Below are 24,543 nucleotides of genomic sequence, written 5' to 3'. Positions count from 1 at the left end.
CCCTGTGTGTCCGCCCCCTGTGTGTCCATCCCCTGTGTGTCCGTCCCCTGTGTGTCCATCCCCTGTCTGTCTGTCCCCTGTCTGTCCGTTCCCTCTGTGTCCGTCCCCTGTGTGTCCGTCCCCTGTGTGTCCGTCCTCTGTGTGTCCGTCCCCTGTGTGTCCGTCCTCTGTGTGTCCGTCCCCTGTTTGTCCGTCCTCTGTGTGTCCGTCCATCCTTTGTGTATCCGTCCCCTGTGTGTCCGTCCTCCGTGTGTCCGTCCTCTGTGAGTCCATCCCCTGTGTGTCCGTCCCATGTGTGTCAGTCCTCTGTGTGTCCGTCCCCTGTGTGTCCATCTCCTGTGTGTCCGTCCCCTGTGTGCCCGTCCGCTGTGCGTCAGTCCCCAGTGTGTCCGTCCTCTGTGTGTCCGTGCCCTGTTTGTCCGCCCCCTGTGTGTCCGTTCTCTGTGTGTCCGTCCCCTGTGTGTCCGTCCCCTGTGTGTCCCTCCCGTGTGTCCGTCCTCTGTGTGTTCGTCGCCTGTGTGCCTGTCCCCTGGGTGTCCGTCCCCTGGGTGTCCGTCCTCTGTGTGTCCGTCCCCTGTGTATCCGTCTTCCGTGTGTCTGTCCCCTGTGTGCCCATCCCCTGTGTGTCCTTCCCCTGTGTGTTCATCCTCTGTGTGTCCGTCCCCTGTGTGTCCGCCCCCTGTGTGTCCATCCCCTGTGTGTCCGTCCCCTGTGTGTCCATCCCCTGTCTGTCTGTCCCCTGTCTGTCCGTTCCCTCTGTGTCCGTCCCCTGTGTGTCCGTCCCCTGTGTGTCCGTCCTCTGTGTGTCCGTCCCCTGTGTGTCCGTCCTCTGTGTGTCCGTCCCCTGTTTGTCCGTCCTCTGTGTGTCCGTCCATCCTTTGTGTATCCGTCCCCTGTGTGTCCGTCCTCCGTGTGTCCGTCCTCTGTGAGTCCATCCCCTGTGTGTCCGTCCCATGTGTGTCAGTCCTCTGTGTGTCCGTCCCCTGTGTGTCCGTCCATCCTCTGTGTGTCCGTCCCCTGTGTGTCCGTCCCCTCTGTGTCCATCTCCTGTGTGTCCGTCCCCTGTGTGTCAGTCCCCTGTGTGTCCGTCCTCTGTGTGTCCGTGCCTCTGTGTCCGACCTCTGGGTGTCTGTCCCTGTGTGTCCATCTCCTGTGTTTCCGTCCCCTGTGTGTCCGTCCCCTGTGTGTCCGCCCCCTGTGTGTCCGTCCCCTGTGTGTCCGTACTCCATGTGTCCGTCCCCTGTGTGTCCATCTTATGTGTGTCCGTCCCGTGTGTGCCCGTCCGCTGTGTGTCTGTCCCCAGTGTGTCCGTCCTCTGTGTGTCCGTCCTCTGTGTGTGCATCCCCTGTGTGTCCGTCCATCGTCTGTGTGTCCGTCCCCTGTGTGTCCGTCCTCCGTGTGTCCGTCCCCTGTGGGTCCATCTCCTGTGTGTCCATCCTCTGTGTGTCCGTCCTCTGTGTGTCCGTCCTCTGTGTGTCCATCTCCCGTGTGTCCATCCTCTGTGTGTCCGTCCTCTGTGTGTCCGTCCCCTGTGTGTCCGTCCCTGTGTGTCCGTCCCCTGTGTGTCCGTCCCCTGTGTGTCCGTCCCCTGTGTGTCCGTCCCCTGTGTGTCCGTCCTCTGTGTGTCCGTCCTCTGTGTGTCCGTCCTCTGTGTGTCCGTCCATCCTCTGTGTGTCCGCCCCCTGTGTGTCCGTCCCCTATGTGTCCGTCTCCTGTGTGTCCGTCCTCTGTGTGTCCGTCCTCTGTGTGTCCGTCCCCTGTGTGTCCGTCTCCTGTGTGTCCATCCCGTCTGTCCGTCCCCTGTGTGTCCGTCCCCTGTGTGTCCATCTCCTGTGTGTCCATCCTCTGTGTGTCCGTCCTCTGTGTGTCCGTCCCCTGTGTGTCCGTCCTCCGTGTGTCCGTCCCTTGTGTGTCCATCCCCTGTGAGTCCGTCCCTTGTGTGTCCATCCCCTGTGTGTCCGTCCTCCGTGTGTCCGTCCCTTGTGTGTCCATCCCCTGTGAGTCCGTCCCTTGTGTGTCCATCCTCTGTGTGTCCGTCCTCTGTCCGTCCGTCCCCTGTGTGTCCATCTCCTGTGTGTCCGTCCCCTGTGTGTCCATCCCCTGTCTGTCCGTCCCCTGTGTGTCCGTCCCCTGTGTGTCCGTTCTCTGTGTGTCCGTCCCGTGTGTCCGTCCTCAGTGTGTCCGTCCCCTGTGTGTCCATCCCCTGTCTGTCCGTCCCCTGAGTGTCCGTCCCCTGTGTGTCCGTCCTCTGTGTGTCCGTCCCCTGTGTGTCCGTCCATCCTGTGTGTCCGTCCCCTGTGTGTCCCTCCCCTGTGTGTCCGTCCGTCCCCTGTGTGTCCGTCCCCTGTGTGTCCGTCCCCTGTGTGTCCATCCCCTGTCTGTCCGTCCCCTGTGTGTCCGTCCCCTGTGTGTCCGTCCTCTGTGTGTCCGTCCTCTGTGTGTCCGTCCCCTGTGTGTCCGTCCCCTGTGTGTCCGTCCATCCTGTGTGTCCGTCCCCTGTGTGTCCCTCCCCTGTGTGTCCGTCCCCTGTTTGTCCGTCCTCTGTGTGTCCGTCCATCTCCTGTGTGTCCGTCCCCCGTGTGTCCGTCCCATGTGTGTCCGTCCTCTGTGTGTCCGTCCCCTGTGTGTCCGTCCCCTCTGTGTCCATCTCCTGTGTTTCCGTCCCCTGTGTGTCCGTCCCGTGTGTGTCCATCTCCTGTGTGTCCATCCCCTGTGTGTCTGTCCGCTGTGTGTCCGTTCCCTGTGTGTCTGTCCCCCGTGTGTCCGTCCTCTGTGTGAACGTCTTCCGTGTGTCTGTCCCCTGTGTGTCCATCTCCTGTGTTTCCGTCCCCTGTGTGTCCGTCCCGTGTGTGTCCATCTCCTGTGTGTCCATCCCCTGTGTGTCTGTCCCCTGTGTGTCCGTCCTCAGTGTGTCCGTCCCCTGTGTGTCCATCCCCTGTCTGTCCGTCCCCTGAGTGTCCGTCCCCTGTGTGTCCGTCCTCTGTGTGTCCGTCCCCTGTTTGTCCGTCCATCCTGTGTGTCCATCCCCTGTGTGTCCCTCCCCTGTGTGTCCGTCCGTCCCCTGTGTGTCCGTCCCCTGTGTGTCCATCCCCTGTCTGTCCGTCCCCTGTCTGTCCGTCCCCTGTGTGTCCGTCCTCTGTGTGTCCGTCCCCTGTGTGTCCGTCCTCTGTGTGTCCGTCCCCTGTGTGTCCGTCCATCCTGTGTGTCCGTCCCCTGTGTGTCCCTCCCCTGTGTGTCCGTCCCCTGTTTGTCCGTCCTCTGTGTGTCCGTCCATCCCCTGTGTGTCCGTCCCCCGTGTGTCCGTCCCATGTGTGTCCGTCCTCTGTGTGTCCGTCCCCTGTGTGTCCGTCCCCTCTGTGTCCATCTCCTGTGTTTCCGTCCCCTGTGTGTCCGTCCCGTGTGTGTCCATCTCCTGTGTGTCCATCCCCTGTGTGTCTGTCCGCTGTGTGTCCGTTCCCTGTGTGTCTGTCCCCCGTGTGTCCGTCCTCTGTGTGAACGTCTTCCGTGTGTCTGTCCCCTGTGTGTCCATCTCCTGTGTTTCCGTCCCCTGTGTGTCCGTCCCCTGTGTGTCTGTCCCCCGTGTGTCCGTCCTCTGTGTGAACGTCTTCCGTGTGTCTGTCCCCTGTGTGTCCATCTCCTGTGTGTCCATCCCCTGTGTGTCTGTCCCCTGTGTGTCTGTCCGCTGTGTGTCCGTCCCCTGTGTGTCTGTCCCCCGTGTGTCCGTCCTCTGTGTGAACGTCTTCCGTGTGTCTGTCCCCTGAGTGTCCATCCTCTGTGTGTTCGTCCTCTGGGTGTCCGTCCCTGTGTGTCCAACTCCTGTGTTTCCGTCCCCTGTGTGTCCGTCCCCTGTGTGTCCGTCCCCTGTGTGTCCGTCCGCCGTGTGTCCGTCCCCTGTGTGTCCGTCCTCTGTGTGTCCGTCCTCTGTGTGTCCGTCCTCTGTGTGTCCGTCCCCTGTGGGTCTGTCCCCTGTCTGTCCGTCCCCTGTCTGTCCGTCCGCCGTGTTTCCGTCCTCTGTGTGTCCGTCCTGTGTGTCCGTCCCCTGTCTGTCCGTCCGCCGTGTGTCCGTCCGCCGTGTGTCCGTCCCCTGTGAGTCCGTCCCCTGTGTGTCCGTCCCCCGTGTGTCCGTCTCTTGTCTGTCCGTCCTCTGTGTGTCCATCCCCTGTCTGTCCGTCCTCTGTGTGTCCATCCTCTGTGTGTCCGTCCCCTGTGTGTCCGTCCCCTGTGTGTCCGTCCCCTGTGTGTCCGCCCCCTGTGTGTCCGTTGTCATGATATTCAAACACACACATCATGATGGACACACTAACAGGCAAATCAGAGTACACAACACCACAACCAATCACAGACAAGAACACCAACCATATAAAAAGCACGAGCACGACACCTGGTGGTCAGTAGGTCTGGGGAGAAGGGAACAAGAAAGAGCTGTTAAAACACCACAAGCATTGAACCCCCCACGTGCAGAGTGCAAAGACCAAACTGTAAATAGTAAGTTTAAATAAAGAAGCGTTGTACCATATGCAACTGTGTTGGCTCATCTGTGTGTCAGAACACCCAACACCACATGGTACAGGAGTGGATCGATACCTGCCTACTAACCTGCCATTCTGGACATGGACCACACCGGCAAACCGCAGCCGATGCAAGTCATGGGGAACCTAGGTACCAACTGGAAGCTCTACAGGCAGCGATTTGACCTGTACATCCGTGCCACCGAAAAACAGAATGTCTCGGATGACTCGAAGATTGCAATGCTCCTCTTCTACGCAGGTCCGCACGCAACCGACGTCTTCAACTCACTGGTGTTCGAAGAAGGCGAAAGCCAAGCCAAATATGACACGGTCATCCTCAAACTGGACCAGCACTTTCAAGTTGAAGTAAATGAAAGTTTTGAAAGATACCTCTTTCAGCAACGCCTGCAAGGTAAGGAGGAGCTTTTTCAACCCTTTTTGACGCACCTCCGGATTCTAGCGCAGTCCTGCGGTTACGGCACCACCACAGAGTCCATGATCAGGGACCAGATTGTTTTTGGCGTTGCCTCTAGTGGCCTACGCCAGCAGCTTCTTAAAATGAAAAGCCTCACCTGCTGTGGAAGCCTGTGTCCTCCACGAAAATGCTACCTGCCGTTTTGCCCGATTTCAGGCGTCCGAGTTGGCACGGAGGGGGTCCCCAGCCGTCGAATCGGCAAGCCAGGCCGCCCACGACGTCGAACGCATCCAGGCCGTCGATTACTTCCCGACCCACGGCCCGGACGACAGCGGCCGCTTCCCGCGCTTTTCGCGGTCTCCCGCGCAGGTGCGCGCCAAAAATAACGGCCACAACGAGGGACGCACTGCGCAGGCGCGCCCACCGCAAGATCGCACTGCGCATGCGCAGTGGCGCAACGAACGCCGTGACGTCATGACGTGCGGCAATTGTGGAGCTCTACATTTAAAAGGGCAATGTCCTGCAAAAAACCGACAGTGCCTCAGATGTGGCAAGATGGGCCACTACGCAGCCCACTGTCGTTCGGCTCAACCCATGGATCCGGCGCATCCTCGACAACCTCGCAGACGAGTCAGGACCGTCCAGCCCACGCATCAAGACTTCCAGTTAAGTGATGCAGATGACCAGGATGCCTTCCGAGTTTCCGTCATTGATGTCAACAAGGTCAATGCCATCAATCCAGCCGATGAGTGGTGTGCCACCCTGACGGTCAACCCGAACTCGTCGCAAGCCCATTCGACTGGACTTATAATACCGTTCATATGTTTAACAAGTTGCACAATTTTACATGATAACCTGTTGTTGTTTATCGTTCCAGAGGTCGTCTGACTGGACAACTGTTAAAGTTTTTTTTTCTGCTTCTCTCGTTCGCATTTATGTTATGTTATGGTACAACTTGGCTCATGTGACGCACCCGACATCGCCCCATGTACATAGTTCCGTCATATGCACATGCTGCACACGACACACACACACTCCTAGATGCACTCACGACACGATCATATTTATCACCACGTAGGCACATATCTTTGTAAAAAGGGGGGATGTCATGATATTCAAACACACACATCATGATGGACACACCAACAGACAAATCAGAGTACACAACACCACAACCAATCACACACAAGAACACCAACCATATAAGAAGCACGAGCACGACACCTGGTGGTCAGTAGGTCTGGGGAGAAGGGAACAAGAAAGAGCTGTTAAAACACCACAAGCAGGGAACCCCCCACGTGCAGAGTGCAAAGACCAAACTGTAAATAGTAAGTTTAAATAAAGAAGCGTTGTACCATATGCAACTGTGTTGGCTCATCTGTGTGTCAGAACACCCAACACCACATCCGTCCCCTGTGTGTCCGTCCCCTGTGTGTCCGCCCCTGTGTGTCCGCCCCCTATGTGTCCGTCCCCTGTCTGTCCGTCCGCCGTGTGTCCGTCCCCTGTGTGTCCGTCCCCTGTGTGTCCGTCCTCTGAGTGTCCGTCCCCTGTCTGTCCGTTCGCCGTGTGTCCGTCCTCTGTGTGCCCGTCCTCTGTGTGTCCGTCCTCTGTGTGTCCGTCCCCTGTGTGTCCGTCCCCTGTGTGTCCGTCCCCTGTGTGTCCGTCCCATGTGTGTCCGTCCCCTGTTGTCCATCCCCTGTGTGTCCATCCCCTGTCTGTCCGTCCTCTCTGTGTCCGTCCTCTGTGTGTCCGTCCCCTGTGTGTCCGTCCCCTGTGTGTCCGTCCCTGTGTGTCCATCCCCTGTCGGTCCATCCGACGTGTGTCCGTCCTCTGTGTGTCCGTCCCCTGTGTGTCCGTCCCCTGTGTGTCCGTCCCCAGTGTGTCCGTCCTCTGTGTGTCCGTCTCCTGTGTGTCTGTCCCCAGTGTGTCCGTCCTCTGTGTGTTCGTCCTCTGGGGGTCCGTCCCCTGTGTGTTCGTCCCCTGTGTGCCTGTGCCCTGGGTGTCTGTCCCCAGTGTGTCCGTCCTCTGTGTGTCCGTCTCCTGTGTGTCTGTCCCCAGTGTGTCCGTCCTCTGTGTGTTCGTCCCCTGGGGGTCCGTCCCCTGTGTGTTCGTCTCCTGTGTGTCCGTCCCCTGTGTGTCCATCCTCTGTGTGTTCGTCCCCTGTGTGCCTGTGCCCTGGGTGTCCGTCCTCTGTGTGTCCGTCCCCTGTGAGTCTGTCTTCCATGTGTCTGTCCCCTGAGCGTCCATCCTCTGTGTGTTCGCCCTCTGTGTGTCCGTCCCCTGTGTGTCCGTCCTCTGTGTGTCCGTCCCCTGTGTGTCCGTCCCCTGTGTGTCCATCTCCTGCCTGTCCGTCCCCTCTGTGTCCGTCCCCTCTGTGTCCGTCCCATGTGTGTCCGTCCCCTATGTGTCCGTCCCCTGTGTGTCCGTCCTCTGTGTGTCCGTCCCCTGTGTGTCCGTCCTCTGTGTGTCCGTCCCCTGTGTGTCCGTCCATCCTGTGTGTCCGTCCCCTGTGTGTCCCTCCCCTGTGTGTCCGTCCATCCTGTGTGTCCGTCCCCTGTGTGTCCCTCCCCTGTGTGTCCATCCCCTGTTTGTCCGTCCTCTGTGTGTCCGTCCACCCTCTGTGTGTCCGTCCCCTGTGTGTCCGTCCTCCATGTGTCCATCCTCTGTGTGTCCGTCCCCTGTGTGTCTGTCCTCTGTGAGTCCATCCCCTGTGTGTCCGTCCCATGTGTGTCCGTCCTCTGTGTGTCCGTCCCCTGTGTGTCCGTCCATCCTCTGTGTCCGTCCCCTGTGTGTCTGTCCCCTGTGTGTCCATCCCCTGTGTGTCTGTCCCCTGTGTGTCCGTCCCCTGTGTGTCCATCCTCTGTGTGTTTGTCCCCTCTGTGTCCGTGCCTGTGTGTCCGACCTCTGGGTGTCCGTCCCTGTGTGTCCATCTCCTGTGTTTCCGTCCCCTGTGTGTCCGCCCCTGTGTGTCCATCCCCTGTGTGTCCGTCCCCTGTGTGTCCGTCCGCCGTGTGTCCATCCCCTGTGTGTCCCTCCTCTGTGTGTCCGTCCTCTGTGTGTCCGTCCTCTGTGTGTCCGTCCCCTGTGTGTCCGTCCCCTGTGTGTCCGTCCCGTGTGTCCGTCCTCTGTGTGTCCGTCCTCTGTGTGTCCGTCCCCTGTGTGTCCGTCCCCTGTGTGTCCGTGCCCTGTGTGTCCGTCCCCTGTGTGTCCGTCCTCTGTGTGTCCGTCCCCTGTGTGTCCGTCCGCCGTGTGTCCATCCCCTGTGTGTCCGTCCTCTGTGTGTCCGTCCTCTGTGTGTCCGTCCTCTGTGTGTCCGTCCCCCCTGTGTGTCCGTCCCCTGTGTGTCCGTCCCCTGTGTGTCCGTCCTCTGTGTGTCCGTCCTCTGTGTGTCCGTCCTCTGTGTGTCCGTCCGCCGTGTGTCCGTCCTCTGTGTGTCCGTCCCCCCTGTGTGTCCGTCCCCTGTGTGTCCGTCCCCTGTGTGTCCGTCCTCTGTGTGTCCGTCCTCTGTGTGTCCGTCCTCTGTGTGTCCGTCCTCTGTGTGTCCGTCCGCCGTGTGTCTGTCCCCTGTGTGTCCATCCCCTGTGTGTCCATCCGCTGTCTGTCCGTCCGCCGCGTGTCCGTCCTCTTTGTATCCGGCCGCCGTGTGTCCGTCCCCTGTGTGTCCGTCCCCTGTCTTCCGTCCTCTGTGTGTCCGTACCCTGTGTGTCCGTCCCCTGTGTGTCCATGCCCTGTCTGTCCGTCCGCCGTGTGTCCGTCCTCTGTGAGTCCGTCCCCTGTGTGTCCGTCCCCTGTGTGTCCGTCCCCTGTCTTCCGTCCTCTGTGTGTCCATCCTCTGTGTGTCCGTCCCCTATGTGTCCGTCCCCTGTGTGTCCGTCCCCTGTGTGTCCGTCCTCTGTGTGTCCGTCCCCTGTGTGTCCGTCCTCTGTGTAACCGTCCCCTGTGTGTCCGTCTCCTGTGTGTCCATCCCCTGTCTGTCCGTCCTCTGTGTGTCCGTCCTCTGTGTCTCCGTCCTCTGTGTGTCCGTCCTCTGTGTGTCCATCCCCTGTCTGTCCGTCCTCTGTGTGTCCGTCCTCTGTGTCTCCGTCCTCTGTGTGTCCGTCCTCTGGGTGTCCGTCCCCTGTGTGTCCGTCCCATGTGTGTCCGTCCCCTGTGTGTCCATCCCCTGTCTGTCCGTCCTCTGTGTGTCCGTCCTCTGTGTGTCCATCCCCTGTGTGTCCGTCCCCTGTGTGTCCGTCTCCTGTGTGTCCGTCCCCTGTGTGTCCGTCCCTGTGTGTCCATCCCCTGTCTGTCCATCCGACGTGTGTCCGTCCTCTGTGTGTCCGTCCCCTGTGTGTCCGTCCCCAATGTGTCCGTCCCCTGTGTGTCCGTCCCCTATGTGTCCGTCCCCTGTGTGTCCGTCCCCTGTGTGTCCGTCCCCTATGTGTCCGTCCCCTGTGTGTCCGTCCCCTGTGTGTCCGTCCCCTGTGTGTCCGTCCTCTGTGTGACCGTCCCCTGTGTGTCCGTCCCCTGTGTGTCTGTCCCCAGTGTGTCCGTCCTCTGTGTGTCCGTCCCTATGTGTCCGTCCCTGTGTGTCCGACCTCTGTGTGTCCGTCCCCTGTGTATCCGTCCTCTGTTTGTCCGTCCCCTGTGTGTCCGTCCCCTGTGTGTCCGTCCTCTGTGTGTCCGTCCTCTGTGTGTTCGTCCCCTGTGTGTCCGTCCTCTGTGTGTCCTTCCCCTGTGTGTCTGTCCTCCATGTGTCCGTCCCCTGTGTGTCCATCCCCTGTCTGTCCATCCCGTGTGCGTCCGGCCCTTGTGCGTCCGTCCCCTGTGTGTCCGTCCATCCTCTGTGTGTCCGTCCCCTATGTGTCCGTCCCCTGTGTGACCGTCCTCTGTGTGTCCGTCCCCTGTGTGTCCGTCCTCTGTGTAACCGTCCCCTGTGTGTCCGTCTCCTGTGTGTCCATCCCCTGTGTGTCCGTCCTCTGTGTGTCCGTCCTCTGTGTCTCCGTCCTCTGTGTGTCCGTCCTCTGTGTGTCTGTCCCCTGTGTGTCCGTCCCCTGTGTGTCCATCCCCTGTCTGTCCGTCCTCTGTGTGTCCGTCCTCTGTGTGTCCATCCCCTGTGTGTCCGTCCCCTGTGTGTCCGTCCCCTGTGTGTCCGTCCCCTGTGTGTCCGTCCCCTGTGTGTCCGTCCCCTGTGTGTCCGTCCCTGTGTGTCCATCCCCTGTCTGTCCATCCGACGTGTGTCCGTCCCCTGTGTGTCCGTCCCCTGTGTGTCCGTCCCCTGTGTGTCCGTCCCCTGTGTGTCCGTCCCCTGTGTGTCCGTCCCCTGTGTGTCCGTCCCCTATGTGTCCGTCCCCTGTGTGTCCGTCCCCTGTGTGTCCGTCCACTGTGTGTCCGTCCCCTGTGTGTCTGTCCCCAGTGTGTCCGTCCTCTGTGTGTCCGTCCCTATGTGTCCGTCCCTGTGTGTCCGACCTCTGTGTGTCCGACCTCTGTGTGTCCGTCCCCTGTGTATCCGTCCTCTGTTTGTCCGTCCCCTGTGTGTCCGTCCCCTGTGTGTCCGTCCCCTGTGTGTCCGTCCTCTGTGTGTCCGTCCTCTGTGTGTTCGTCCCCTGTGTGTCCGTCCTCTGTGTGTCCGTCCCCTGTGTGTCTGTCGTCCATGTGTCCGTCCCCTGTGTGTCCATCCCCTGTCTGTCCATCCCGTGTGCGTCCGTCCTCTGTGCGTCCGTCCCCTGTGTGTCCGTCCATCCTCTGTGTGTCCGTCCCCTGTGTGTCCGTCCTCCATGTGTCCGTCCCCTGTGTGTCCATCCCCTGTGTGTCCGTCCTTTGTGTGTCCGTCCTATGTTTGTTCGTCCCCTGTGTGCCTGTCCCCTAAGTGTCCGTCCTCTGTGTGTCCATCTCCTGTGTGTCTATCTCCTGTGTGTCCGTCCCGTGTGTCCGTCCTCTGCGTTTCCGTTGCCTGTGTGACCGACCCTGTGTGTCTGTCCCCAGTGTGTCCGTCCTCTGTGTGCCCGTCCTCTGTGTGTCCATCTCCTGTGTTTCCGTCCCCTGTGTGTCCGTCCCTTGTGTGTCCGACCTCCGTGTGTCCGTCCCCTGTGTGTCCGTCCCCTATGTGTCCGTCCTCCGTGTGTCCGTCCTCTGTGTGGCCGTCCCGTGTGTCTGTCCCCTGTGTGTCCGTCCCCTGTGTGTCCGTCCTCTGTGTGTCCGTGCCCTGTTTGTCCGCCCCCTGTATGTCCGTCCTCTGTGTGTCCGTCCCCTGTGTGTCCGTCCCCTGTGTGTCCGTCCTCTGTGTGTTCGTCCCCTGTGTGCCTGTCCCCTGGGTGTCCGTCCTCTGTGTGTCCATTCCCTGTGTGTCCATCCTCTGTGTGTCCGTCCCCTGTGTGTCCGTCCATCCTGTGTGTCCGTCCCCTGTGTGTCCGTCCCCTATGTGTCCGTCCATCCTGTGTGTCCGTCCCCTGTGTGTCCCTTCCCTGTGTGTCCGTCCCGTTTGTCCGTCATCTGTGCGTCCGTCCTCTGTGAGTCCATCCCCTGTGTGTCCGTCCCCTGTGTGTCCGTCCTCTGTATGTTCGTCCCCTGTGTGTCCGTCCATCCTCTGTGTGTCCGTCCCCTGTGTGTTCGTCCCCTCTGTTTCCATCTCCTGTGTTTCCGTCCCCTGTGTGTCCGTCCTCTGTGTGTCCGTCCTCTGTGTGATCGTCTTCCGTGTGTCTGTCCCCTGTGTGTCCATCCTCTGTGTGTTCGTCCTCTGTGTGTCCGTGCCTGTGTGTCCGACCTCTGCGTGTCCGTCCCTGTGTGTCCATCTCCTGTGTTTCCGTCCCCTGTGTGTCCGTCCCCTGTGTGTCCGCCCCCTGTGTGTCCGCCCCCTGTGTGTCCGCCCCCTGTGTGTCCGCCCCCTGTGTGTCCGCCCCCTGTGTGTCCGTCCTCTGTGTGTCCGTACTCCATGTGTCCGTCCCCTGTGTGTCCATCCCCTGTCTGTCCGTCCCCTGTATGTCCGTCCTCTGTGTGTCCGTCACCTCTGTGTCCATCCATCCTCTGTGTGTCCGTCCCCTGTGTGTCCGTCCTCCGTGTGTCCGTCCCTTGTGTGTCCATCCCCTGTGTGTTCGTCCCTTATGTGTCCGTCCTCTGTGTGTCCGTCCTCTGTTCGTCCGTCCCCTGTGTGTCCATCTCCTGTGTGTCCATTCCCTGTGTGTCCGTCCGTCCCCTGTGTGTCCGTCCCCTGTGTGTCCGTCCTCTGTGTGTCCGTCCCCTGTGTGTCCATCTCCTGTGTGCCCGTCCCCTGTGTGCCCGTCCGCTGTGCGTCAGTCCCCAGTGTGTCCGTCCTCTGTGTGTCCGTCCCTGTGTGTCCGTCCCTGTGTGTCCGTCCCCTGTGTGTCCGTCCCCTGTGTGTCCGTCCCCTGTGTGTCCGTCCCCTGTGTGTCCATCCACTGTCTGTCCGTCCACCGTGTGTCCGTCCTCTGTGTGTCCGTCCTCTGTGTGTCCGCACCCTGTGTGTCTTTCCCCAGTGTGTCCGTCCTCTGTGTGTCCGTCCCTGTGTGTCCGTCCCCTGTGTGCCCGTCCCCTGTGTGCCCGTCCCCCGTGTGTCCATCCCCTGTGTGTCCGTCCTCTGTGTGTCCGTCCCCTCTGTGTCCGTCCATCCTCTGTGTGTCCGTCCCCTGTGTGTCCGTCCCCTGTGTGTCCATCCTCCGTGTGTCCGTCCCTTGTGTGTCCATCGCCTGTGTGTTCGTCCCTTATGTGTCCGTCCTCTGTGTGTCTGTCCTCTGTTCGTCCGTCCCCTGTGTGTCCATCTCCTGTGTGTCCATTCCCTATGTGTCCGTCCGTCCCCTGTGTGTCCGTCCCCTGTGTGTCCGTCCTCTGTGTGTCCGTCCCCTGTGTGTCCGTCCCCTGTGTGTCCATCTCCTGTGTGTCCGTCCCCTGTGTGCCCGTCCGCTGTGCGTCTGTCCCCAGTGTGTCCGTCCTCTGTGTGTCCGTCCCTGTGTGTCCGTCCCCTGTGTGTCCATCCCCTGTCTGTCCGTCCGCCGTGTGTCCGACCTCTGTGTGTCCGTCCTCTGTGTGTCCGCACCCTGTGTGTCTTTCCCCAGTGTGTCCGTCCTCTGTGTGTCCGTCCCTGTGTGTCCGTCCCCTGTGTGTCCGTCCCCTGTGTGTCCGTCCCTGTGTGTCCATCCCCTGTCTGTCCGTCCGCCGTGTGTCCGTCCTCTGTGTGTCCGTCCTCTGTGTGTCCGCACCCTGTGTGTCTTTCCCCAGTGTGTCCGTCCTCTGTGTGTCCGTCCCTTGTGTCCGTCCCCTGTGTGTCCGTCCTCTGTGTGCCTGTCCTCTGTGTGTCCGTCCCTGTGTGTCCGTCCCCTGTGTGCCCGTCCCCTGTGTGTCCGTCCCCCGTGTGTCCATCTCCTGTGTTTCCGTCCCCTGTGTGTCCGTCCCGTGTGTGTCCATCTCCTGTGTGTCCTTCCCCTGTGTGTCTGTCCCCTGTGTGTCCGTCCTCTGTGTGTCCGTCCTCTGTGTGATCGTCTTCCGTGTGTCTGTCCCCTGTGTGTCCATCCTCTGTGTGTTCGTCCTCTGTGTGTCCGTGCCTGTGTGTCCGACCTCTGCGTGTCCGTCCCTGTGTGTCCATCTCCTGTGTTTCCGTCCCCTGTGTGTCCGTCCCCTGTGTGTCCGCTCCCTGTGTGTCCGCCCCCTGTGTGTCCGCCCCCTGTGTGTCCGTCCTCTGTGTGTCTGTCCCCTGTGTGTCCGTACTCCATGTGTCCGTCCCCTGTGTGTCCATCCCCTGTCTGTCCGTCCCCTGTATGTCCGTCCTCTGTGTGTCCGTCCCCTGTGTGTCCGTCCTCCGTGTGTCCGTCGTTTGTGTGTCCATCCCCTTTGTGTCCGTCCCTTGTGTGTCCGTCCTCTATGTGTCCGTCCTCTGTTCGTCCGTCCCCTGTGTGTCCATCTCCTGTGTGTCCATTCCCTGTGTGTCCGTCCGTCCCCTGTGTGTCCGTCCCCAGTGCGTCCGTCCTCTTTGTGTCCGTCCCTGTGTGTCCGTCCCCTGTGTGTCCATCTCCTGTGTGTCTTTACCCAGTGTGTCCGTCCCTGTGTGTCCGTCCCTGTGTGTCCGTCCCTGTGTGTCCGTCCCCTGTGTGTCCGTCCCCTGTGTGTCCGTCCCTGTGTGTCCATCCCCTGTCTGTCCGTCCGCCGTGTGTCCGTCCTCTGTGTGTCCGTCCTCTGTGTGTCCGCACCCTGTGTGTCTTTCCCCAGTGTGTCCGTCCTCTGTGTGTCCGTCCCTGTGTGTCCGTCCCCTGTGTGTCCGTCCTCTGTGTGCCTGTCCTCTGTGTGTCCGTCCCTGTGTGTCCGTCCCCTGTGTGCCCGTCCCCTGTGTGTCCGTCCCCCGTGTGTCCATCTCCTGTGTTTCCATCCCCTATGTGTCCGCCCCGTGTGTGTCCATCTCCTGTGTGTCCTTCCCCTGTGTGTCTGTCCCCTGTGTGTCCGTCCTCTGTGTGTCCGTCCTCTGTGTGATCGTCTTCCGTGTGTCTGTCCCCTGTGTGTCCATCCTCTGTGTGTTCGTCCTCTGTGTGTCCGTGCCTGTGTGTCCGACCTCTGCGTGTCCGTCCCTGTGTGTCCATCTCCTGTGTATCCGTCCCCTGTGTGTCCGTCCCCTGTGTGTCCGCCCCCTGTGTGTCCGCCCCCTGTGTGTCCGTCCTCTGTGTGTCCGTCCCCTGTGTGTCCGTACTCCATGTGTCCGTCCCCTGTGTGTCCATCCCCTGTCTGTCCGTCCCCTGTATGTCCGTCCTCTGTGTGTCCGTCCCCTGTGTGTCCGTCCTCCGTGTATCCGTCCCTTGTGTGTCAATCCCCTTTGTGTCCGTCCCTTGTGTGTCAGTCCTCTGTTCGTCCGTCCCCTGTGTGTCCATCTCCTGTGTGTCCATTCCCTGTGTGTCCGTCCGTCCCCTGTGTGTCCGTCCCCTGTGTGTCCGTCCTCTGTGTGTCCGTCCCCTGTGTGTCTGTCCCCTGTGTGTCCGTCCCCTGTGTGTCCGTCCCCTGTGTGCCCGTCCGCTGTGTGTCTGTCCCCAGTGTGTCCGTCCTCTTTGTATCCGTCCCTGTGTGTCCGTCCCCTGTGTGTCCATCTCCTGTGTGTCCGTCCCCTGTGTGCCCGTCCGCTGTGTGTCTGTCCCCAGTGTGTCCGTCCTCTGTGTGTCCTTCCCCTGTGTGTCTGTCCCTGTGTGTCCATCCCCTGTCTGTCCGTCCGCAGTGTGTCCGTCCCCTGTGTGTCCATCCCCTGTCTGTCCGTCCTCTGTGTGTCCGTCCTCTGTGTGTCCGTCCTCTATGTGTCCGTTCTCTGTGTGTCCGTCCCATGTGTGTCCGTCCCCTGTCTGTCCGTCCTCTGTGTCCATCCCCTGTGTGTCTGTCCTCCATGTGTCCGTCCCCTGTGTGTCCATCCCCTGTCTGTCCATCCCGTGTGCGTCCGTCCTCTGTGTGTCCGTCCCTGTGTGTCCGTCCTCTGTCTGTCCGTCCCCTGTCTGTCCATCCCGTGTGCGTCCGTCCTCTGTGCGTCCGTCCCCTGTGTGTCCGTCCATCCTCTGTGTGTCCGTCCCCTGTGTGTCCGTCCTCCATGTGTCCGTCCCCTGTGTGTCCGTCCTTTGTGTGTCCGTCCTATGTGTGTTCGTCCCCTGTGTGCCTGTCCCCTAAGTGTCCGTGCTCTGTGTGTCCATCTCCTGTGTGTCCATCTCCTGTGTGTCCATCTCCTGTGTGTACGTCCCCTGTGTGTCCGTCCTCTGCGTTTCCGTTGCCTGTGTGACCGTCCCCTGTGTGTCTGTCCCCAGTGTGTCCGTCCCCTGTGTGTCCGTCCCTGTGTGTCCATCCACTGTCTGTCCGTCCACCGTGTGTCCGTCCTCTGTGTGTCCGTCCTCTGTGTGTCCGCACCCTGTGTGTCTTTCCCCAGTGTGTCCGTCCTCTGTGTGTCCGTCCCTGTGTGTCCGTCCCCTGTGTGCCCGTCCCCTGTGTGCCCGTCCCCCGTGTGTCCATCCCCTGTGTGTCCGTCCTCTGTGTGTCCGTCCCCTCTGTGTCCGTCCATCCTCTGTGTGTCCGTCCCCTGTGTGTCCGTCCCCTGTGTGTCCGTCCTCCGTGTGTCCGTCCCTTGTGTGTCCATCGCCTGTGTGTTCGTCCCTTATGTGTCCGTCCTCTGTGTGTCCGTCCTCTGTTCGTCCGTCCCCTGTGTGTCCATCTCCTGTGTGTCCATTCCCTATGTGTCCGTCCGTCCCCTGTGTGTCCGTCCCCTGTGTGTCCGTCCTCTGTGTGTCCGTCCCCTGTGTGTCCGTCCCCTGTGTGTCCATCTCCTGTGTGTCCGTCCCCTGTGTGCCCGTCCGCTGTGCGTCTGTCCCCAGTGTGTCCGTACTCTGTGTGTCCGTCCCTGTGTGTCCGTCCCCTGTGTGTCCGTCCCCTGTGTGTCCGTCCCCTGTGTGTCCGTCCCTGTGTGTCCATCCCCTGTCTGTCCGTCCGCCGTGTGTCCGACCTCTGTGTGTCCGTCCTCTGTGTGTCCGCACCCTGTGTGCCTTTCCCCAGTGTGTCCGTCCTCTGTGTGTCCGTCCCTGTGTGTCCGTCCCCTGTGTGTCCGTCCCCTGTGTGTCCGTCCCTGTGTGTCCATCCCCTGTCTGTCCGTCCGCCGTGTGTCCGTCCTCTGTGTGTCCGTCCTCTGTGTGTCCGCACCCTGTGTGTCCGTCTTCCGTGTGTCTGTCCCCTGTGTGTCCATCCCCTGTGTGTCCATCCCCTGTGTGTCCTTCCCCTGTGTGTTCATCCTCTGTGTGTCCGTCCCCTGGGTGTCCGTCCTCTGTGTGTCCATTCCCTGTGTGTCCGTCCTCTGTGTGTCCGTCACCTGTGTGTCCGTCCATCCTGTGTGTCCGTCCCCTGTGTGTCCGTCCCCTATGTGTCCGTCCATCCTGTGTGTCCGTCCCCTGTGTGTCCCTTCCCTGTGTGTCCGTCCCGTTTGTCCGTCATCTGTGCGTCCGTCCTCTGTGAGTCCATCCCCTGTGTGTCCGTCCCCTGTGTGTCCGTCCTCTGTATGTTCGTCCCCTGTTTTTCCGTCCATCCTCTGTGTGTCCGTCCCCTGTGTGTCCGTCCCCTCTGTTTCCATCTCCTGTGTTTCCGTCCCCTGTGTGTCCGTCCTCTGTGTGTCCGTCCTCTGTGTGATCGTCTTCCGTGTGTCTGACCCCTGTGTGTCCATCCTCTGTGTGTTCGTCCTCTGTGTGTCCGTGCCTGTGTGTCCGACCTCTGCGTGTCCGTCCCTGTGTGTCCATCTCCTGTGTTTCCGTCCCCTGTGTGTCCGCCCCCTGTGTGTCCGCCCCCTGTGTGTCCGCCCCCTGTGTGTCCGTCCTCTGTGTGTCCGTACTCCATGTGTCCGTCCCCTGTGTGTCCATCCCCTGTCTGTCCGTCCCCTGTATGTCCGTCCTCTGTGTGTCCGTCCCCTCTGTGTCCGTCCATCCTCTGTGTGTCCGTCCCCTGTGTGTCCGTCCCCTGTGTGTCCGTCCTCCGTGTGTCCGTCCCTTGTGTGTCCATCCCCTGTGTGTTCGTCCCTTATGTGTCCGTCCTCTGTGTGTCCGTCCTCTGTTCGTCCGTCCCCTGTGTGTCCATCTCCTGTGTGTCCATTCCCTGTGTGTCCGTCCGTCCCCTGTGTGTCCGTCCCCTGTGTGTCCGTCCTCTGTGTGTCCGTCCCCTGTGTGTCCATCTCCTGTGTGTCCGTCCCCTGTGTGCCAGTCCGCTGTGCGTCAGTCCCCAGTGTGTCCGTCCTCTGTGTGTCCGTCCCTGTGTGTCCGTCCCTGTGTGTCCGTCCCCTGTGTGTCCGTCCCCTGTGTGTCCGTCCCCTGTGTGTCCGTCCCTGTGTGTCCATCCACTGTCTGTCCGTCCACCGTGTGTCTTTCCCCAGTCTGTCCGTCCTCTGTGTGTCCGTCCCTGTGTGTCCGTCCCCTGTGTGCCCGTCCCCTGTGTGCCCGTCCCCCGTGTGTCCATCCCCTGTGTGTCCGTCCTCTGTGTGTCCGTCCCCTCTGTATCCGTCCATCCTCTGTGTGTCCGTCCCCTGTGTGTCCGTCCCCTGTGTGTCCGTCCCCTGTGTGTCCGTCCTCCGTGTGTCCGTCCCATGTGTGTCCGTCGTCTGTGTGTCCGTCCTCTGTTCGTCCGTCCCCTGTGTGTCCATCTCCTGTGTGTCCATTCCCTATGTGTCCGTCCGTCCCCTGTGTGTCCGTCCCCTGTGTGTCCGTCCCCTGTGTGTCCGTCCTCTGTGTGTCCGTCCCCTGTGTGTCCGTCCCCTGTGTGTCCATCTCCTGTGTGTCCGTCCCCAGTGTGCCCGTCCGCTGTGCGTCTGTCCCCAGTGTGTCCGTCCCTGTGTGTCCGTCCCCTGTGTGTCCGTCCCCTGTGTGTCCGTCCCTGTGTGTCCATCCCCTGTCTGTCCGTCCGCCGTGTGTCCGACCTCTGTGTGTCCGTCCTCTGTGTGTCCGCACCCTGTGTGTCTTTCCCCAGTGTGTCCGTCCTCTGTGTGTCCGTCCCTGTGTGTCCGTCCCCTATGTGTCCGTCCTCCGTGTGTCCGTCCTCTGTGTGGCCGTCCCGTGTGTCTGTCCCCTGTGTGTCCGTCCCCTGTGTGTCCGTCCTCTGTGTGTCCGTGCCCTGTTTGTCCGCCCCCTGTATGTCCGTCCTCTGTGTGTCCGTCCCCTGTGTGTCCGTCCCCTGTGTGTCCGTCCTCTGTGTGTTCGTCCCCTGTGTGCCTGTCCCCTGGGTGTCCGTCCTCTGTGTGTCCGTCCCCTGTGTGTCCGTCTTCCGTGTGTCTGTCCCCTGTGTGTCCATCCCCTGTGTGTCCTTCCCCTGTGTGTTCATCCTCTGTGTGTCCGTCCCCTGGGTGTCCGTCCTCTGTGTGTCCATTCCCTGTGTGTCCGTCCTCTGTGTGTCCGTCCCCTGTGTGTCCGTCCATCCTGTGTGTCCGTCCCCTGTGTGTCCGTCCCCTATGTGTCCGTCCATCCTGTGTGTCCGTCCCCTGTGTGTCCCTTCCCTGTGTGTCCGTCCCGTTTGTCCGTCATCTGTGCTTCCGTCCTCTGTGAGTCCATCCCCTGTGTGTCCGTCCCCTGTGTGTCCGTCCTCTGTATGTTCGTCCCCTGTGTGTCCGTCCATCCTCTGTGTGTCCGTCCCCTGTGTGTCCGTCCTCTGTGTGTCCGTCCTCTGTGTGATCGTCTTCCGTGTGTCTGTCCCCTGTGTGTCCATCCTCTGTGTGTTCGTCCTCTGTGTGTCCGTGCCTGTGTGTCCGACCTCTGCGTGTCCGTCCCTGTGTGTCCATCTCCTGTGTTTCCGTCCCCTGTGTGTCCGTCCCCTGTGTGTCCGCCCCCTGTGTGTCCGCCCCCTGTGTGTCCGCCCCCCGTGTGCCCGTCCCCCGTGTGTCCATCCCCTGTGTGTCCGTCCTCTGTGTGTCCGTCCCCTCTGTGTCCGTCCATCCCGTGTGTCCGTCCCCTGTGTGTCCGTCCCCTGTGTGTCCATCCTCCGTGTGTCCGTCCCTTGTGTGTCCATCGCCTGTGTGTTCGTCCCTTATGTGTCCGTCCTCTGTGTGTCTGTCCTCTGTTCGTCCGTCCCCTGTGTGTCCATCTCCTGTGTGTCCATTCCCTATGTGTCCGTCCGTCCCCTGTGTGTCCGTCCCCTGTGTGTCCGTCCTCTGTGTGTCCGTCCCCTGTGTGTCCGTCCCCTGTGTGTCCATCTCCTGTGTGTCCGTCCCCTGTGTGCCCGTCCGCTGTGCGTCTGTCCCCAGTGTGTCCGTCCTCTGTGTGTCCGTCCCTGTGTGTCCGTCCCCTGTGTGTCCGTCCCCTGTGTGTCCGTCCCCTGTGTGTCCGTCCCTGTGTGTCCGTCCCCTGTGTTTCCATCCCCTGTCTGTCCGTCCGCCGTGTGTCCGACCTCTGTGTGTCCGTCCTCTGTGTGTCCGCACCCTGTGTGTCTTTCCCCAGTGTGTCCGTCCTCTGTGTGTCCGTCCCTGTGTGTCCGTCCCCTGTGTGTCCGTCCCCTGTGTGTCCGTCCCTGTGTGTCCATCCGCTGTCTGTCCGTCCGCCGTGTGTCCGTCCTCTGTGTGTCCGTCCTCTGTGTGTCCGCACCCTGTGTGTCCGTCCTCTGTGTGCCTGTCCTCTGTGTGTCCGTCCCTGTGTGTCCGTCCCCTGTGTGCCCGTCCCCTGTGTGTCCGTCCCCCGTGTGTCCATCTCCTGTGTTTCCGTCCCCTGTGTGTCCGTCCCGTGTGTGTCCATCTCCTGTGTGTCCTTCCCCTGTGTGTCTGTCCCCTGTGTGTCCGTCCTCTGTGTGTCCGTCCTCTGTGTGATCGTCTTCCGTGTGTCTGTCCCCTGTGTGTCCATCCTCTGTGTGTTCGTCCTCTGTGTGTCCGTGCCTGTGTGTCCGACCTCTGCGTGTCCGTCCCTGTGTGTCCATCTCCTGTGTTTCCGTCCCCTGTGTGTCCGTCCCCTGTGTGTCCGCCCCCTGTGTGTCCGCCCCCTGTGTGTCCGCCCCCTGTGTGTCCGTCCTCTGTGTGTCTGTCCCCTGTGTGTCCGTACTCCATGTGTCCGTCCCCTGTGTGTCCATCCCCTGTCTGTCCGTCCCCTGTATGTCCGTCCTCTGTGTGTCCGTCCCCTGTGTGTCCGGCCTCCGTGTGTCCATCCTTTGTGTGTCCATCCCCTTTGTGTCCGTCCCTTGTGTGTCCGTCCTCTATGTGTCCGTCCTCTGTTCGTCCGTCCCCTGTGTGTCCATCTCCTGTGTGTCCATTCCCTGTGTGTCCGTCCGTCCCCTGTGTGTCCGTCCCCTGTGTGTCCGTCCTCTGTGTGTCCGTCCCCTGTGTGTCCATCTCCTGTGTGTCCGTCCCCTGTGTGCCCGTCCGCTGTGTGTCTGTCCCCAGTGCGTCCGTCCTCTTTGTGTCCGTCCCTGTGTGTCCGTCCCCTGTGTGTCCATCTCCTGTGTGTCTTTAACCAGTGTGTCCGTCCTCTGTGTGTCCGTCCCCTGTGTGTCCGTCCTCCATGTGTCCGTCCCCTGTGTGTCCGTCCTTTGTGTGTCCGTCCTTTGTGTGTCCGTCCTATGTGTGTTCGTCCCCTGTGTGCCTGTCCCCTAAGTGTCCGTGCTCTGTGTGTCCATCTCCTGTGTGTCCGTCCCCTGTGTGTCTGTCCCTGTGTGTCCATCCCCTGTCTGTCCGTCCGCCGTGTGTCCGTCCCCTGTGTGTCCATCCCCTGTCTGTCCGTCCTCTGTGTGTCCGTCCTCTGTGTGTCCGTCCTCTATGTGTCCGTTCTCTGTGTGTCCGTCCCATGTGTGTCCGTCCCCTGTCTGTCCGTCCTCTGTGTCCATCCCCTATGTGTCTGTCCTCCATGTGTCCGTCCCCTGTGTGTCCATCCCCTGTGTGTCCGCCCCCTGTGTGTCCGTCCTCTGTGTGTCCGTACTCCATGTGTCCGTCCCCTGTGTGTCCATCCCCTGTCTGTCCGTCCCCTGTATGTCCGTCCTCTGTGTGTCCGTCCCCTCTGTGTCCGTCCATCCTCTGTGTGTCCGTCCCCTGTGTGTCCGTCCTCCGTGTGTCCGTCCCTTGTGTGTCCATCCCCTGTGTGTTCGTCCCTTATGTGTCCGTCCTCTGTGTGTCCGTCCTCTGTTCGTCCGTCCCCTGTGTGTCTGTCCCCTGTCTGTCCATCTCCTGTGTGTCCATTCCCTGTGTGTCCGTCCGTCCCCTGTGTGTCCGTCCCCTGTGTGTCCGTCCTCTGTGTGTCCGTCCCCTGTGTGTCCATCTCCTGTGTGTCCGTCCCCTGTGTGCCCGTCCGCTGTGCGTCAGTCCCCAGTGTGTCCGTCCTCTGTGTGTCCGTCCCTGTGTGTCCGTCCCTGTGTGTCCGTCCCCTGTGTGTCCGTCCCCTGTGTGTCCGTCCCCTGTGTGTCCGTCCCTGTGTGTCCATCCACTGTCTGTCCGTCCACCGTGTGTCCGTCCTCTGTGTGTCCGTCCTCTGTGTGTCCGCACCCTGTGTGTCTTTCCCCAGTGTGTCCGTCCTCTGTGTGTCCGTCCCTGTGTGTCCGTCCCCTGTGTGCCCGTCCCCTGTGTGCCCGTCCCCCGTGTGTCCATCCCCTGTGTGTCCGTCCTCTGTGTGTCCGTCCCCTCTCTGTCCGTCCATCCTCTGTGTGTCCGTCCCCTGTGTGTCCGTCCCCTGTGTGTCCGTCCTCCGTGTGTCCGTCCCATGTGTGTCCATCTCCTGTGTGTCCATTCCCTATGTGTCCGTCCGTCCCCTGTGTGTCCGTCCCCTGTGTGTCCGTCCTCTGTGTGTCCGTCCCCTGTGTGTCCGTCCCCTGTGTGTCCATCTCCTGTGTGTCCGTCCCCTGTGTGCCCGTCCGCTGTGCGTCTGTCCCCAGTGTGTCCGTCCTCTGTGTGTCCGTCCCTGTGTGTCCGTCCCCTGTGTGTCCGTCCCCTGTGTGTCCGTCCCCTGTGTGTCCGTCCCTGTGTGTCCATCCCCTGTCTGTCCGTCCGCCGTGTGTCCGACCTCTGTGTGTCCGTCCTCTGTGTGTCCGCACCATGTGTGTCTTTCCCCAGTGTGTCCGTCCTCTGTGTGTCCGTCCCTGTGTGTCCGTCCCCTGTGTGTCCGTCCCCTGTGTGTCCGTCCCTGTGTGTCCATCCCCTGTCTGTCCGTCCGCCGTGTGTCCGTCCTCTGTGTGTCCGTCCTCTGTGTGTCCGCACCCTGTGTGTCTTTCCCCAGTGTGTCCGTCCTCTGTGTGTCCGTCCCTTGTGTCCGTCCCCTGTGTGTCTGTCCTCTGTGTGCCTGTCCTCTGTGTGTCCGTCCCTGTGTGTCCGTCCCCTGTGTGCCCGCCCCCTGTGTGTCCGTCCCCCGTGTGTCCATCTCCTGTGTTTCCGTCCCCTGTGTGTCCGTCCCGTGTGTGTCCATCTCCTGTGTGTCCTTCCCCTGTGTGTCTGTCCCCTGTGTGTCCGTCCTCTGTGTGTCCGTCCTCTGTGTGATCGTCTTCCGTGTGTCTGTCCCCTGTGTGTCCATCCTCTGTGTGTTCGTCCTCTGTGTGTCCGTGCCTGTGTGTCCGACCTCTGCGTGTCCGTCCCTGTGTGTCCATCTCCTGTGTTTCCGTCCCCTGTGTGTCCGTCCCCTGTGTGTCCGCCCCCTGTGTGTCCGCCCCCTGTGTGTCCGCCCCCTGTGTGTCCGTCCTCTGTGTGTCTGTCCCCTGTGTGTCCGTACTCCATGTGTCCGTCCCCTGTGTGTCCATCCCCTGTCTGTCCGTCCCCTGTATGTCCGTCCTCTGTGTGTCCGTCCCCTGTGTGTCCGTCCTCCGTGTGTCCGTCCTTTGTGTGTCCATCGCCTTTGTGTCCGTCCCTTGTGTGTCCGTCCTCTATGTGTCCGTCCTCTGTTCGTCCGTCCCCTGTGTGTCCATCTCCTGTGTGTCCATTCCCTGTGTGTCCGTCCGTCCCCTGTGTGTCCGTCCCCTGTGTGTCCGTCCTCTGTGTGTCCGTCCCCTGTGTGTCCATCTCCTGTGTGTCCGTCCCCTGTGTGCCCGTCCGCTGTGTGTCTGTCCCCAGTGCGTCCGTCCTCTTTGTGTCCGTCCCTGTGTGTCCGTCCCCTGTGTGTCCATCTCCTGTGTGTCTTTACCCAGTGTGTCCGTCCTCTGTGTGTCCGTCCCTGTGTGTCCGTCCCTGTGTGTCCGTCCCCTGTGTGTCCGTCCCCTGTGTGTCCGTCCCTGTGTGTCCATCCCCTGTCTGTCCGTCCGCCGTGTGTCCGTCCTCTGTGTGTCCGTCCTCTGTGTGTCCGTCCTCTGTGTGTCCGCACCCTGTGTGTCTTTCCCCAGTGTGTCCGTCCTCTGTGTGTCCGTCCCTGTGTGTCCGTCCTCTGTGTGCCTGTCCTCTGTGTGTCCGTCCCTGTGTGTCCGTCCCCTGTGTGCCCGTCCCCTGTGTGTCCGTCCCCCATGTGTCCATCTCCTGTGTTTCCGTCCCCTGTGTGTCCGTCCCGTGTGTGTCCATCTCCTGTGTGTCCTTCCCCTGTGTGTCTGTCCCCTGTGTGTCCGTCCTCTGTGTGTCCGTCCTCTGTGTGATCGTCTTCCGTGTGTCTGTCCCCTGTGTGTCCATCCTCTGTGTGTTCGTCCTCTGTGTGTCCGTGCCTGTGTGTCCGACCTCTGCGTGTCCGTCCCTGTGTGTCCATCTCCTGTGTATCCGTCCCCTGTGTGTCCGTCCCCTGTGTGTCCGCCCCCTGTGTGTCCGCCCCCTGTGTGTCCGCCCCCTGTGTGTCCGTCCTCTGTGTGTCCGTCCCCTGTGTGTCCGTACTCCATGTGTCCGTCCCCTGTGTGTCCATCCCCTGTCTGTCCGTCCCCTGTATGTCCGTCCTCTGTGTGTCCGTCCCCTGTGTGTCCGTCCTCCGTGTGTCCGTCCCTTGTGTGTCAATCCCCTTTGTGTCCGGCCCTTGTGTGTCAGTCCTCTGTTCGTCCGTCCCCTGTGTGTCCATCTCCTGTGTGTCCATTCCCTGTGTGTCCGTCCGTCCCCTGTGTGTCCGTCCCCTGTGTGTCCGTCCTCTGTGTGTCCGTCCCCTGTGTGTCTGTCCCCTGTGTGTCCGTCCCCTGTGTGTCCGTCCCCTGTGTGCCCGTCCGCTGTGTGTCTGTCCCCAGTGTGTCCGTCCTCTTTGTATCCGTCCCTGTGTGTCCGTCCCCTGTGTGTCCATCTCCTGTGTGTCCGTCCCC

The sequence above is a fragment of the Scyliorhinus torazame genome, chromosome 14 (genome assembly GCF_047496885.1).
Source record: "Scyliorhinus torazame isolate Kashiwa2021f chromosome 14, sScyTor2.1, whole genome shotgun sequence".
Taxonomy (NCBI): domain Eukaryota; kingdom Metazoa; phylum Chordata; class Chondrichthyes; order Carcharhiniformes; family Scyliorhinidae; genus Scyliorhinus; species Scyliorhinus torazame.
The sequence above is the reverse complement of the archived record's forward strand: the minus strand, read 5'-3'. Positions refer to the sequence as shown.